Source organism: Diplotaxodon limnothrissa, linkage group LG14 (genome assembly GCF_057381915.1).
Source record: "Diplotaxodon limnothrissa isolate DT_005_m linkage group LG14, D_limnothrissa_male_GT1.1, whole genome shotgun sequence".
Taxonomy (NCBI): domain Eukaryota; kingdom Metazoa; phylum Chordata; class Actinopteri; order Cichliformes; family Cichlidae; genus Diplotaxodon; species Diplotaxodon limnothrissa.
The window spans coordinates 31,993,440-32,008,536 of NC_140609.1; positions in this window are offsets into that span (position 1 = coordinate 31,993,440).

Genomic DNA, 15,097 nt, shown 5'->3' on the forward strand with positions numbered 1-15,097 from the left:
CCATCATGCTCAGAGGACAAACATTTAAACACTCAGAGGACATCTGGAGTCTTCCCACTTGGCAACAGAGCTAAATTTATAAGAGCAGCACACAAATAAATCCTCATGCACAGTCAGAGTCACAAAAGCACAAGTACTGAGTATGATTTCAAAAACCGAAAGATCTCCATAATTGGTGTCTCAAGAGTATGCAATAACATACCTAATTCCTGAGCCCACAGGTACGACTGCTGCAGGATCACAATGGGTCAATGAAAGCCGGGCTCTCTCAGGGGAAAAGGTGCATTAAACAAGAGAACACAATGCAGGGGTCATTGTGCAAGATGACAAGGTTCACTAGACCTTTTATGCTGCAGCTTCAATGCTTCCCTCAAGGCAGGTAAAGCTACAGAAACCTGTTCCATTATAGCTGTAGGTATTTATTTTTGTTGCACACTTTTCATCTTGTTTTTCTCAAGAGGGTTATGGGCTTGACCTTTATGTGGATGCCATTACAGTAGAATTATAAACCATAACTTTAGTGTTTATACAAGAAATATTAAATGTAAAACATGAACAAATATTTGGTCAATGTTATTTAAGTAATTATCAAATGCAGAAAAGAATCAAATGAAATAGAAATGATAACACCCATCCACAAGTTGATTTATTTTATTATATACTACTTCTTTTAAGGTAGACAGCAAAAAACAAATCTCGCTGGAATCTTTAGTCTACATGGATTAGAAATCTATGATAGGAGGCCTATATTAGATATGTTAAACTGACAAAAGCTGAAGCTGTAGAGTTAGAATTTGATCTGCAAGAATAACTCTGGCTCCAAAAATGCCATGTTGCACATTTCCCGTATGTGCAAATTCTGGTGGTGTCATCGAATCAGGTTCGTTTTATCCGCTTTTAGAAAGCTCACGAGCCACAAAAGGAATTACACAATCCCTCACACATGGTCTCTGGATCTCCTTTTACACCTAAACATCTGCAGTTCCATAACAACTTTAGGAGGTCCATCTTGACATTATTATGTGATACAATTCGATTTAAGAAAAGCTCACAAAGAGAGGACAGAAAATGACTAGAGTGTGATAGCAACACTGTCGCCAGGAGTGCCACAATAATTCGCTTTGTCTTGTTTTGCAGCTAATGTTTGTCTCTCCTCCCCTGAACGTCTCACTGCTAGTTTCCTATGATGCAGACGAACTAGTCGCTGAGGTTGATCTGGGCAGGAGTTTCTAGCTGAATGACAAAATGTAATTCAAATTCAAATGTCTTTTTTTATGCTGCGACTCTTCGAGAAAACAATTTAAAGGCTGCAACCTCATAACACAAAATTACTGTGTCACATTTATATCATTTATTCCTGAATAAACATTACTATCACAGCAATTTCAGTTGTAAAAGAGGTGTTGCTCGTGGGAAGCGTAAAGCCAGATTTAATGAGGCTTGCTCTGTGCAGGGAGTCACAGGCTGTGACTGTGACATAGTCCACTGAGACTTCACTCCCCCAGTTCTGTACTGGGCGGTATATGTGCCATGACTTTTATAGTCCGTAATATTTCATGACCCTATACATTGGTAAATCAGAGTGAAGCAGATGAAAAACACAGCGGCACCAGTCAGTCTCCTAAAATAAACACTGCTACAAAAACCCTTCCACCGTGATGTGTTTTGGCTCAGTGACATTAAGGTCATCAGAATAAGCAAGTGCAACCAGGCATCCTAAATGAACTCCCTAAATAGTGGTTTTCGTAAGATGGCTTTCTGAAGTCATTTGTGTTGTAATGGAGCCGCACCCTGCTGAGCTGTGGGCTTTTTCAATTGACTACAACACCAGTGTTTGGGCTAATGAATGTTAGATGACTCCACACTTTCATTAAAAAAATAAGACACACTGCAGACACAGAGGTCTAGAAAACAAAAGGAAGAAAATCACCCCACTCTCAACAGCACAGCATCTCTGTTAAACAAATTTGTTATTAATATCAAGCATTAAACTGTAAAAATCTCTCTATATTAAGAGGTTTGATTTACATTACCTTTCAAATGAAAACTAATATGAATACAGTAAAGTATCTCAGGAAAGGATTCAACTTCAAGGAATAAACACTATAGACTAAGTCACCTTATAGTACTTATCAAATAATTAAATCCCTGTCCTTTTGACACATCATTTCTACCTAAAATAGTTACTAATTTGAAACAAAGCAATAGTGCCACCTAGTGTTTTAATGAAAGTGGACACGTCTTCACAGGCGACGCCAATGACAGCATTCAAAGCAACAACATGTATTATTAGATGACAAAGAGTCTTAATATCAATATTATTCAATAAGTTTCTTTAAAAGCAGATAAGGGGGAATTAAATGGCTTTATTAACAATACAGAGAAATTTAGCACCACAGTCCTTTTTTAATATTATGTATTATGTGACACAATAAACTAGGTATGGAACCACTTTCATTTCCATTTCCACCTTACAACTTCCTGTTTTGGGACTTTGTAACTTAGGAAAGCCAAAAAAAGCTCCTGGAAAAATTACACTGCATAAGCACATTTAAAAGGTCACTGAAAGAAGAGCAGGCACTGCAGCAGGAAACTTGAACAAGATGACCAGAATCAAAAAGAAGCAGTGTGCACAGAAGCAGATGAGGGATCCTGGTTTGTTTGCTAACTAAGATACACGCTAACACAACTGGGATGCCTGCTTGTCAAACTCAGTATTTAAAATTGATGCTTCTTTACTAGCAGATCAAAACTTCCATGTGGATTTCTTGTGCTGCTGCACTTGTTTGGGTTAGCAGTAGCTGACGATACAGCTGACTGCTTTGACTGCTTTTATCACTAGTGTCTGCTAACATAGTTGAGAATACACTGGTATGCTGTAAAGTATATTAAAATAGCCATTTAGTGTGGAAATTGCATTTTTTTTTCCCTTCTGATGTTTTTGATGTCCTCAACCAACAACCTAAAGTAAGAAATATAAATGGTACAGATTTTTCTGATTTAATTCCACTGAGGCACACGTAAGACTAGGTTTCCTGTTTCTTCGAGCAGTAAAATTACTGGCTTGTATTGAGATGAGATTTTGTGTTTATAACACAAGTAGCAGATTGGGTGTGCTGTGTGTGCCCCTCACTTCTGAAGCTTAGAGACCAGCAGAAATTAAAGTACCACAATCCTGTAATTATCACTTGAGCCTGCCCAGCAAATGCTGCATGCTCATGCTTAAAGACTACTTTTGACAGTTTTGTAATTCCCACTGTCATACTGATCTACCACAGAGTTGGATTTCTGTAAGTAGTGCCAAATGTACCAGGACTCTGCTTCACTTATTACAGGTGTTCTTTCAGAAAGGCTACAGGCCTTTTTTATTTCTGCACCACCATGCTCCCGCTTTGAATGTCTGCCATGCTCTCTCAAGGTTTTGAAGGTTGGCCCAGGCGTCTAGATCAAATAAATGCCTGCAGTGACAAATGGTACGACAGCCACAGCTGTATCTTGACTCTATCTGTACCCTCTGGTATGTTTACTTAATATAAGCAAGAAAGTAAGCTATGAAGAAATAACTAAACCACTGCAATTCTCTCCTGTAATAAAACATACAGTAAACAGGATAATTATATAAAAAGTTTCTTGCAATGATGTTTTAATAATGTGTTTGCATATTACACGAAAGCTAAAGCAGCTACTGTTATATATGCTGATTGGTACCACAAATATATAGCACTGCAAATCAAAGAGTACTAACGGGAAGGGGTTGAAAAATGTGAGCAGTGCCAGTGCAGTGAAGCCTTTCGATGTCCCCTCTTGCAGCTTTGGGCACTTTTCATTGTGTAAATGTAAAACACTACACCTGACACAATCTGTTTAGCTGTCAAACTCTACTTTCCCACACTCAACTTAAATACATTAGCGTCTTCAGTGCCAGTCACAACGTTACTCATAGATTCTATAACCATTTATTCTTGGTAATGAAAAGAATCAATCTGGAAGGTGGTTGGCAGGCTTCCACTGCTACTTATAAGGCAGAGTTGTCTTTTGGCACATTACAAGCATTTGAAGTGCCTCCAGTGCTGTTCCCGGGGTTGTCCAGTGTGTCTAAGAAATTACTTGCATATCATTTACACTGATTGTTTAATCAGAGATCGTGACTTGGCAGAATTACTATAACGGATGTATTAAAATTGCATGACAGTTTTATATGATGGCACAAGATGAGCATACAGTACACTTCCTATTTTAGGCTATTTGATGATGCAGTTAACCAGTGCAATTAAGAATGAGTGCAGCAGTAACATGAGCTCATACCTCTGGGTGACGCTGATTTACATCAGCCAAAAGTATTACAGTGTGTTGACAAAAATGCTTATCTTACAAAACAGTGTTTACACTGGAAAATGCCAAAGTGGTCATTTTGAATCATATTGCATATTTCATCATTTTTCTTAAAAGAGGTTTATTCATCATATAGTAAATTTTGGAGTGTGTGGGATATTTAAAAAAAATTAATAAATAAAACAAACAACAGGACTACTTACTGTATACTTGGAACTGCCAAAGGCATCATTCTGACCTCATAGTAATCAGCATAACCTTACCTAGTTGGCTAACTTATACATATTTTGTAATGAAGGCTGTCCTATCATCAGCAAGATCTAAAATAATAACAATAATAATAATACTGACCAAAGTCATGTGTAAGTTATAAGTTGCTTCAAAGATTTTACAAAAACACATAATAACATTCCAAAATACATAAAATGAATGAAAGAAAAATATAAATACAAACAAGTGAAAAAGAGGCTAGAGTAAAATTTTAAGAAAATATTATAAGAAATTACACAAAAATCAAATTGCACAGGCGTTTTTTGTTTTCTTTTTTTTAAATGGGGAACAGCTTTTATTGATTTAATGATAAAAGAAAGTTTGTTCCAAAGAAATGGTGAATACACAGTCCCCCCTTTGTAATTGATTCTCCACTCTGAGGGTGAATCAGTTATTGTTCTGAGAAATAAAGTGGAGCATGCACTGAAGTGAAGATTAAAGTGAAGATGCAAGGAGCAAAGGTAATAAAGGTGGATGAGTTTAAATGCCTGGGGTCAACAATTCACAGCAACAGAATGTACAAGCAGGTTTCAAGCAGGGTGAACTGAATTTCAGGAGTGATTTGTGGCTGAAGAATAGAGTTAAAAGGAAGGTTTACCAGATGGTAGCGAGATCTGCTATGATGTGTACAAAAAGACAGGAGGCTGAGCTGAAGTGGCAGAATTGAAGAAGCTAAAATCTTAACTCGGAGTGAACAAAAACTGGGCAGTATTAGAAATGACTACATCAGAGGCACAGCTGTGGAGACAAAGTTAAAGATGCAAGGCTGAGATGGCTTTTGCAATGAAAAGATAATTAACTGGGCAAAGGATATTGAAAATGTAGCTGCCAGGCAGGAGGAAAAGAGTAAGAACACAGAGAAAAGTCATGGATGTAGTGAAGGAAGACATGCAGAGCATTGGTGTGACAGAAGAGGATCCTGGGGATAGGGTGAGATGGAGGCAGATAATCTGCTGTAGCGACCCCTAAAGAGACGAGTTAGAAAAAGACGAAGTAGTGAATAGGAAGCCAAAGTAATTTTGCAAGGACTCAAGTGAAGTGTTGGTGAATAGCTTTGCTGCTGTGCTTTGTACTAACTTTAGAGCCACAACTATAAAGACAACTATAACCATGGAGAACTGGGCAGGTTGCAGAGAACTGCAGGAAAGGAGTGCAGTCCATGACCCATGTTGGTGGTTTTAGTGTCTAATGTTTATAGTCAAAAAATAGCAACTGGCAGTGCTACCCTTCAGCCTCCTAGTAGACACACTAATTCAAAATATGTCTCCTTGCTCCCGAGTTATCACATTCACAAAGTTTTCAGAAAACTTGACCTCTGACCTGTACCTTGAGCTCAAGGACACCGTGATTCGAACTTGTCCAAGATTTAACCTTTGGTATCAATTTGAAAAGCCCAGATGACTTTCTAACTGAGTTAGTGCATTCACAACATTTTCAGAAAATTTGACCTCTGACCTTGAGGTCAAGTTCATTGAGATTCAAACTCATCCAAGATTTTCATTAGCTGCACCTATTGCATCAATTTGATAATCCTATGTCGCCTTGTTCTCGAGTTATTACTTTCAAAATCTTAGGTGTCCACGCTGCCCACACGCCCGCCCGGCCAGTAGGCTGACTACCATACCCTATCAGCCTTTTATGACTGAGGGGTAAAAACTACTAGATTTAGTTATTTCAGTTTATTTATTTATTTATAATGTGATGTGTCATTACTTACATGTGAAGAGCATAGCAAACTGGCAGCACAGAGAACAAGCTAAATCTCCTGCCTGTGTCTCTGCAGCAGGCAGTTCACCTTGACAAGAATACCATATCCTCAACAGAAGGCATAGAAGCATGGGAAGCCAATAACCAGATGTCAACCACAAACACGTTTTGTTTTTTTTTAGCTTTCAGCCAATTATAAAACTAACTTTCAGGGTTTAAGGTCAAAAGATCTGTGGGAAGCTTTCTTTGTCTGATAAGCAAGCATCTGATAAGCAAGTGTGGATTATAGCATTAAGTAAAAATGTTTCAGTATTACTGTGACAGACAAAGCAGTTTAAAGAAGAATAGTAACTGAACTGTGGCAAGTATTTAATATCTGCTTCTTAAGATGGATCAATTATTTTTTCTGGTGTGGAATGTCCTCATCTGTCCTCCCACACATTTTACCCTGGCACATGCCACAGCTGAGCTCCATTAATCAGAGCTAATTTTATAAAGACTGAATACCCCGCACTCGATTCTCATGCATTAACCTTGTTGCTGCCCCTTACCACCCCTGAAAGTTGGAACTAGTGTGCACTAGTGTCTGTTCTTCAGAATATGTGAGTGTGTATACGTGTGCGTGTATATTTTAAGCTTTTGTCACTTGTTAGTGTACCTATTCCTGCCATGCTATAAATAACACCAGTCACAGGGAGGGATGGAAGCCAGTGGAGTGCCTTGACAGCAGAGGGCATAGTGGCCTTGTCTCTCTAGGATATGGGGATTAAATTTGCTCTGCAGCTCACTATGGATCTCATATAGTGTGCTATTGCACATTATATAGATTATGTACAGATTTTAACATGCTGTATTACTTATCTATCAAAATATAAAACAACATTCAAACTGTTATTCTTACATACCTCATCATATAGCGTCACTGGTGCTTCCACCTAGGATATGATGTTGCAGAGTCTTTAAGTTTACTCTTATTGTGTTTTGGGACCAAAATGAATTTTTAAAAAATTCAAGTGAAAATGACCTTCCAACAATACAATGCAAAATAAAACACATCCACCTGGAACCAGAGAACAATTGATACTTTATAAATAACAAATTTGATATCAATTGAAGCAGAAAGTGTGAGAGAGGTGAGTTCTTCCCATGCTTCCCATGCTTCCCTATGCTTTTGATATATGCAAGTCGAAGGGCAGGAAAGGCCTCACTAGGGCCTTACTAAGAAATATAAATGATTGTATATGGAAACACCGATGTTCTTCTGATTACAGTGGTCCTGAACTATAAATAAAAGCTGGTCCTTTTCATGTTTCCTGCCTCATAGCACAGTGTAGTAGAAACAGAGTTTAATTTGGGGGGGTTTTCTTACCTTGACCATGGACACCCAGGAAGTGACCACAGAAAATGAGAGGAAGTTTGAAGTGGGAAAGCGCTACACACACTGTGAGAGCTCTGCATCCTGCAGTACTGAAGCTTCTTGTGACCATGGTACCTTCTGATACCTGGAAAAATATAACAATATTACAGCTGAAATTAACTTATGGTACAAAAATCAGTTCAGGACAAACAACAGCTGCAGGATGAAGGTGCCCATAATACACGGGTGCACAGTATTAATATAGGTTTATACTTGTACAATTGTTCTAAGTCAGATAAAATCTATCAGTTTACCTTTAATAAAATGTAGAGTTTGATGAATTAAGACATTCAGAAATATATACATAAAAATAATGTGAAATCTGAAACAAACAAAATGTGCTTTCGAAATGTAAGACCATCAGGAAATGATTAAACATTTCAATCCAGCAGTACCTCTAAGTTACTTGAAAAGACAACAGTAGTACAAGACAATAACAATAATAATCATAATTGATCATAGCAGACACTTCAAATGATAATCTGCAACTTACTTGGCTGTGTAAGATTTATTAATGTGTTAATAAATACATAATAAAGCTGAGGTTGGGCGGTATATAACCACTATTAAATACTTATTATTACTTGCTCTTAATTAAACGATGCATACTCATAACTGTGTTTATATCTGCAAAGACACATATTCTATCTTCACTAAGCAATGAAGTGAAGTAAAATGTGGGCAAAGCTCCATCTTCCCACTTTAATAACTCATGGACACTATCTGGCAAGGTATACTAAGTGCTATCATTCATTCTGACATTTAACAACGAGCTTTCAAAGGAAGAATAAAATCAATACCCTAACACTTTTATGCACTCATTTATTCAAATCTTGACACTGAAGAAAAAGATGATTTGGCTCCATTTCATAATTAGACAAAAAAAAAAAAAAAAAGACTTGCAAATACTAAACAATATGAAGACAATCTTGATCACCATCCATTACAACACATCAGTCTGGTAGAGTATTGCTTAATCCAACATACAAAAACCACAATGGAGAACTGAACATTTAATGTAATTACAACTTGTAATAGTCAGAGTTGTGACTATTATAGGGTTATATATAATTGAAACCTAAACTCCTATACGTTGTAATAATACACATACACAACATATTTGACAAAAGAGAACTTACTCTCACCTAATTGCTAAGTTCTGCAAGGAGTCAGTTTTCAATGCTTCCTGAGAAAGTCAGCAAGAAAAATAAACACAAGTAAACCTGCAGATTTTTTTTTCTTTTTTTCTGAATTTCATATTCTGATGTTCACTAGTGTGTTTTCTGATGTTCACTAGTGTGTTTTCTGGGTTGGAAAAGTCTCATTTCCCTCACAGAAATCCAGAAAAAGAACGAGAACGTTCTTTTTGTCTTCTTGTGCCAGGATTAGAAAAGTTGCAACATATAGTACAGCTAAGGAAGAATTAGCTAGGATTCCCTATGAAATGAAATTTCTTTCCTCAAATATTTCCTAAGTGCTGTTAAATAGAGCAAGGATTTTTTTTAAACACAGCTTTTCCAAACATCCTAGTTTTATTTTGGATCCTTACATTATTTTACTTTCCAAGCAAAAATAAAATTATTTCACAAAAAACAAGAACTACCAGGGTTAAAATTATTAAACCCACTGATGCTAACAGTCAGTTAGCATCAGCTAACTGATGCTGTTATCCAAAGTGTGATAACATGCTTTTGATAACAGCCTGCAGTGATTTATTTTTAAGTTTTCAACAAGTCTCACACACATCTCCTGAGCAATCCGCCCATTCTTCCTTGGGAAATCTCTCAAGCTCCTCCAGATTTGATGGTCTGCTGGCATGGAGCTTGGTCTTCAGTTCAACTTACAGATTTTCAATGGGCTTCAAGTCTTTATGGCCAAAGAGCTCTAGCTCTAGCTTCATCGTATCTGACCGAGGGATGCACTTGGTCAGACAATCTGGATGCAGATTCTCCATCCAGATTGTCCTTAGGATACTTCAGTCTAGCTTGCAGGTTTTTTCTTGTGCAGAAGTGGAATTTTTTCTTGCACTGCAACTTCGGAATCCATTCTTGTGTAGGGTTCTTTTGATTGTCTTCTTTTATACCACAATTCCCGACTTGCCTGAGCGATTCACTCATGTGCTGCCAGTTGTACTGGGGTCTTAAGACACATCTCTCACTAGTTTTCTTTCAAACAAGACTAGAGTCTTTGAAATGTTTGCTCTGGCAGGCATGTTCTGCACTGTGTGAATTTCTTGATGATATTTCTCACTATAGTTCTTGACACTTGAAAATGTCGTGATAGCTTTGTTTATCCATCTCTTACTTTGTGAGCATCAACTTTCTTTCCCTTAAGCCTAAACTGATTTCCTCTGTTTTTCGTTTTCTCAAGTGACAGCTCCAATCCATGCTTGAGATTTGCATCCTGTGTGTGAACTGGAAGATAACACTAAATTTCAACTTACTTAATAAATTTCAGCATTACAAAGTTTGTGGATAAATGTTCTTTCTTACATGTAAATGTAAGTAGAAAAAACTCATCAGTGGTTTTAAAAAGTCCTCCAAGACATTTTAAATATTGTCGCTGGCTTTCGTTCAATATATCTCCACATTAGAAAGAAGGCCTTATTGGTGCACTAAGATGCTTGATCAGTGTTTTCTTTATAGTTCCTCTGATCCCCACAATTACCAGAAAATGAGTGTGCTGCAAATTTTCAAATAGCTTTTATCACACCACTTACATTATGATATCTATGGCCCACTGATTATGGCATATAATTTCTAACATGGAAAAACGTAGTGACTCATAAACATATCACTATTTTGCTTAAGATTTGAGCAGAAATAGGAAAAATGAATAAATAATACAATAATATGATTTTAGTCCAGAATCGCATTTTTAAAGGAAATAAAATATTTCAAGGCTATAGTTAATTATACTGAGCACACAGTACTATAGCTTCGGTATACCAATGTTCCATAATAACCCTAACTTGTAAGAGTAAGATTAAATAACAGAATATTAACCAAAAGTGAAAAGACAGCTTTTTAGCTGAAGACCCAAAATGAAAAGACAGCAGATATCCTTGAAGACAGTTATGTGGAGACTTAGCTTAAAAAATAATGACAGTTGACAAATACCACACATGTTCCTTTGAACTTAAAACTAACTTTTTAAGTCTCTGAAAAGGAAAGCTTCAATCCAACTAAAAGTCTTCAGTGCTGCAAACAAGAAATGATTAAAAATGCCCACAAGTGCTGCAGTTAGTACTACTTTACACTCGTCCCCAAATACAATAGACACACAACCACATACACACACACTAACAAACACAGTACCTTCACAGTGTCTGCACCTCTGTGTAGCCTTTCAGTTGTATATCCCACAAATGAGTGAAGCTCACCGCCTGAATGACTTTCTTCCCTTCGCCTTATCTGTACACACTCAACTGCCACAGCTCTCTTTCCTTGCACCAGCCAAATAACCTCTGCAAACACAGAGGGAGAGAAACAGATGGGAAAAATGAAAAAAAGAGAAAAAGGAGATCAAAACCAGTGGATGGGAAAAAGAAGAAAAGAAAAAGCGAGACAGATTGCATTGATCATGTAGATTGTCAGGAGCTGCATTCATTGTAAACCAGCATGCACAAAGTAAAAGCTGCAGAGTTACACTAATTTGATTTCAAATTCCCCAAGTGCTGGCGTTTCCTTTTCTATTCAACTTCTCTCCACATTTCAGCTTTTGAGCTTCAAATCACAAGCCTGGCTATGGTGCACTTAAATTACAATGATTGCAGAACCTTATTGAAGCTTGGACAGCGTACCCTATAACCTCTCTTTGTACAAAGTAATTGAAAACATATTAAAGTCACAGTAAGGGGAACAAAAACAGATATGCTTTGTATAACAGTCCCTGTCCTAAATCAAAAGAAGCAAGATAAAAATGGCCGTGAAATAGTGGTAATATATCAGAGCAGCAAAAAATAGTGGAAGAACAAGTGAGACCAACTATTCAGACATCACTGGCTTTTCTCATGTATATTTCTCTTTGTTACTGGCATATATGTCAACCGTTAAATTACTAGACCCAGTAAAATTAGAATAAATTAAAAATGATAACAGGCAGTTCACCATTTAGAGGTTTATCAAATCATGCCAAAATAGTTATCATCACTAATATAAGTACAGAACTCACCACTCTCTTATAATGTAAGCAATACACAGCACAAAATCCATCTCTACATTTCAAAAGCACTTGTCCAACTACCCATTCTGCCTCTGTCTGTTACACAGCTCAATTGGAGAGGTTAATGTCTCACACAGTATAATACAGCTATTGTTCAGGGTAGTATTGGGAATTTGAGACATATATTAAACTGACAGACAGGCTCCTGTAATTTAACCAACCATTTTGGCAGTGTTTGTAATTCTGATGTATTACTTTAGGGTTCACGTCATTATCAGTGAGGTGATGACATTAATTTGTCAACCCTCTGTAACCACGTCATTGCCCTTTTCAGCACTGTGGTAAGAACAGAGGTCACCTGGATAATAGAAACGCTCCAGGTTTTAAGAATTTTGGAACTTTCTCAAAAACATAAGCTGATGCACGGACTTGAATCCAGGTCTGGAGGCTGAAGGTCAGTCTCCCTGCTGACTGCAAGCTGCTGTCCAATAGGTACATTAGTCATAGCCTCCATCACCAGTAAATGAAAAAAAAAATCTCCAACACCACGAAGCGGCATTTCAACTGAAATTTAAGGTACATTCAGTGTACATTCATGAGTGAATAAATAATTGTTACTTTTTGTTTTCATGCTGTCAAATTATTGTACTTAGTTGGGGTATTTGCCTATGATGCACAAATACAGACACTATATTATCAGGCACTTTATTAGGTGCACTTGTTCAAATGTTTGTCAACACAAATATTTTGTGAGCCAATTACATGTCTGCAACTCAGTGTAGTCATGTAGACACGGTCAAAATGACCGGATTATATCACACAATCATCTCTAATGTTAACAGAGAACGGTCCGAAAAAGAAAAACCATCCAGTGAATGGCAGCTCCTCTGGATGTTGGATGGATCTCTGAATTGTTGATGCAGGGGTTCACAGAAGTATAGCCAGACTGTTTCAAGGTGACAGGGAGGTACCAGAAACTTAAGCAACCACTTGCTACAACAAATGTAGAACATCTCTGAACACACAACTTGTCAAACCTTAAAGCTGATGGCTTACAGGAGTGGCTACAATTCACACAGATTCACCAAAACTGGACAACAGACGATTGGAAAAAAGCTGATGAGTCTTTTTAAAGGCTGTAACATTTATATGGTAGGTACTACTTTCACTGTACTCAAATTGCCTCTACAGTTACCAGGGCTCAGTCTAATAGAGCACCTTTGGGATGTGGTGGCATCACAATTATGTAGATGACAAATATGCAGTAATTGTGTAATGCTATCATTTCAACAAGGACCAAAATCTCCGAGCAATGTTTCCACCACTTTGTTGAATCCATCCAATGAAGAGTTAAGACAATTCTGTTGTTTTTTCAAGTCTATTTTAACCCGGTTTAAATGTAAGTTTTCTTGCACTTAGCTGGAGAAATACTATAAAAATGTAGCTAAAAAAAACTAACTGAAAAAGCTTGCATTGACCTATCCAATAATTAATTCAACAGGTTCGACATTGCAACAGTCATAATGTTATTATGCTTTGCAATGTGGGTAAAAAAGGGGGAAAAAGATTCCTTTGTTTCTGGAGCTAAGAGTAGCCAATAACATTGGCTAACTTCTTGGGTAATGCTAGCTTAAAACAACATGGCTCAGCCTGTCCGGTCAAATCCCTTAGCCCAGGGGTCTGCAACCTTTAACACCCAAAGAGCCATTTGGACCCGGTTTCCACGCAGAAGAAAACACTGGGAGCCCCAAAAATTTTTTGACGTCTAAAATGAAGATAACACTAAAAATTAAAAAAAAGAAAAAAAAGAAAAAAAAAAAGAAGGAAATAAAGACAGCGAGGGAAAAATTCACATCAAAGACATTTGAATAAATAACAAGTGAGAGAAAAAAAATGAAGACAACACTGTATATATTGTTTTTACCTTTATGTTTTGTGTGAACAACTAAAGTGTGTTGCTTATTAAATCCATGAAGTGCTAATGAGAAAATTATATTTTATTTATGTAATTAACACATTTTGAACTCTTAAAGAAATATAACAAAAGGAAAGACACCCAGCTGAACTAAAATGATCCATGTAGCAAACAAAAACTGTTGTGAGCCGCCCCCCTTATATCGCCTTTGGGCTTTTGGAGCCTTGACCTGACTTTTAAAAAGTAATTGGAAAAGAAGCACTATGCTGCTAAAAAATGAAAAATAGATATTTGCAAAATTCTGCCTAAATATGTATTTTACCTGGTTAATGTGTGTGGCGGGGCGTGGTCTGCAGCTCCGCTGCATGGGAGTCGGACGCACCTGAGCGGCACCCGCAATCACGCCTCGTCGCCTTAAAGTCTGTGCTCTCTCTGCTGTTGTGTTGTCGGGCTGTGAGCTGAAAAACTATAGCCGGCTGTATGCGTGCAGCAACCGTGTATGAAAAGTGGTCAATAAAGAGATGCTGAAAAGCAGCGGGTCTGCCGTGATATGTTTTCAATGGAACTTCTGCTCCTGAACCTCTGCGCACAGCGTCTGCAAATCGGGGCTGTACGAAGTCACTTTCATCTTTACGCAGGACTGTAAGCTATCATCTATGAGGCGTGAGCGGTGTTTGTTTTTAACATAGTTCACGGTGGAGAACAGCTGCTGACATAATGTGGATCCGAAGATCCATAATTGGCCTATCTGGGGTTGAAAGTCTCGATAAATGCACGGCGTTTCGGCGGGTATACCGGCTTCCGCGAGTGTGACGCTTATTTTGAGCGATGAAAAATAAAAAAAAATACAATTTTCTTTTTATATTTCAATATCAAAGGATGCAATGTTATCGTAAAATTAATTAACTAAACATTTGTCATACCATCATCACCCCCCCCCCCAACAAATGCCAAATTATTCCCCAAAATAGAACCAGGGGAATTAAGATGTGGCTGAACTAATTTGTTCTGAGGAGAGTTGTCAGTGACTACTTGTTTAACTCTGATTATTAGAATATGAATTGCTATAGAAATTCTCTGGATTGTTTTCTGTTTGTAAGCAGCATTGTGTTACTGTATATATACACACACATACACTCAACAAAAATATAAACGCAACACCTTTGTTACTGCTCCCATTCCCCATGGGATGGACGTAGAGACCTAAAATTCATTCCAGATACACAATATGACCATCCCTCCCAAACAGTGGTCACAAATCAGTCCAAATGTGTGGTAGTGGGCACATCTGC